Source organism: Echinops telfairi, unplaced genomic scaffold (genome assembly GCF_000313985.2).
Source record: "Echinops telfairi isolate 266 unplaced genomic scaffold, ASM31398v2 ScPeMD7_7468;HRSCAF=8506_0, whole genome shotgun sequence".
Taxonomy (NCBI): Eukaryota; Metazoa; Chordata; class Mammalia; order Afrosoricida; family Tenrecidae; genus Echinops; species Echinops telfairi.
In genome coordinates this window covers 33,400,781-33,402,712 of record NW_022111369.1, presented here as the reverse complement: position 1 = coordinate 33,402,712, position 1,932 = coordinate 33,400,781, and positions in this window count along the sequence as shown.

The following is a 1,932-nucleotide window of genomic DNA, read 5'->3' as shown; positions in this document are numbered from 1 at the left end:
GTAGTACTCCATTGTATGTATGTACCACAGTTTTTTAATCCATTCGTCTGTTGATAGAAATTTGGGTTGTTTCCAACTACTTTCTATTGTGAACTGTGCCACGATGAACATTGGAGCGCAGATGTCTGTTCGTGGTTTGTTGCTTGCCTCTTCTGAGTATATGCCCAATAGGGGGATGGCTGGGTCATATGGTAACTCGATTTCCACTGTTTTAGATATCACCAAATCGATTTCCATAGTGGCTGTACATACTTACAGGTCCACCAGCTGTGGATGAGAGTTCGTATCTCATAACAGCCCCTCCAACACTCATTGCTTTATGATTTTTTTAATTGGACTACCTTTCAGGGTGTTAGGTGGCATCTCATTGTTGTTTTAATTTGCACTTCTCTTACAGCCAATGATTGGGAACATTTTCTCATATGTTTATTGACCATTCGGATTTCTGCCCCTGTGAACCTTCTGTTCAGGTCCTTTGCCCACCTTCTCAGTGGGCAATTAGTTTTTTCTTTTTCAAAGCTAGCATAGTATTGTGGATTTTAGCAATAAAGTCTTTGTCTGTTGTGTCATTGCTAAAGGTGTTTTTCCCAGTCGGTGGGCTCTTTTATTACTCCCTTGGTGAATTCCTTAATTGTATACAGGTATTTTATCTTCCGTATATCCCACTTGTCAATTGGTGACTTATCTGTATTTGTGTCCTTTCCTTCCCTATTACTGATAGCCTATGTATTCCCTGTGCCAAAGTTCTCACATTAGTCCCAATTCCCTCATTGATGGCTCTAATAACTTGGGTTTTTACCTAGAGGTCTATGATCCACCTTGAGTTTATTCTTGTGCATGGAGTGAAGTAAGGGTCTTGCTGCATTTTTCTGCAGGTAAATATCCATTTTTTCCCCAGCACCACTTGTTAAAGAGGGCATCTGCTTCTCATTTGATTATTTTTGGGGGCCCTTATCAATGATCAGTTGTCTTTGATGATTTTATTTCTGGGTTTTAAGTTCTTTTCCATTTGTCTGAGTATATGTCATTATACCAATACCATGTGGTTTTGACCACTGTGGCTGTATAATACATACTAAAGTCAGGTAGAGCAAGCCCTGCCACTCTGTCCTTCTTCTTGAAGAGTTCTCTGCTAATTCTGGGCTTCTTCCCTCTCTAAATGAAATTGGTAATCAGTTTTTCCATTTCTTTGAAGAAAGATTATGGTAACTGTATCAGATTACATTAAATTTATATAGTGCCTTGGGCAGAACTGACATCTTTACTATATTGAATCTTCCATCTGTGAGCATGGGATATTCTTCCATTTGTTGAGGTAATTCTTGTTTTCTTATAATAATGTTCTGTAGTTTTCCTCATACAAATCTTTTGGTTTTTAAGTCAGGTATATCCCTAGATACTTCAATTTGTGCTTGACTATTGTGAAGGGTACCCTTTTTTTGATCCCCTCTTCCATGGTCTTGTCCAATATATATAGAAGTCCTAAAGACTTCTGTTTGTTAATCTTGTATCCTGCCACTCTGCCATATTCCTTTATTGCTTCCAGTACTCCCCTTGTGGAGCTTTTGGGATTTTCCATATATAAATCCATATCATCTGCATATAATGATAGTTTCACCTCTTCCTTCCCCAGGTGAATGATGTCTTTTCTTTGCCTTACGCTGTTAGCCAAAACCTCCCGTACAAAGTTAAATAAGAGTGTGGAGAAGGGGCATCCTTTTCTGGTCCCCTTTTTTCAGTGGGGTTGTATTTGTCTTTTCTCCATTGACTACCATGTTGGCTGTTGGTTTCTCATATATAGCTTGTATTATATTGAGGGATTTTCCTTTCATTTCTTTTTTTTTGAGTGTCTTAGACAGGAATTGGCGTTGGACGTTGTTGAGGGCTTTTCCTGCATCTATCGATGTTATCATGTGGTTCTTACAGTTTTTC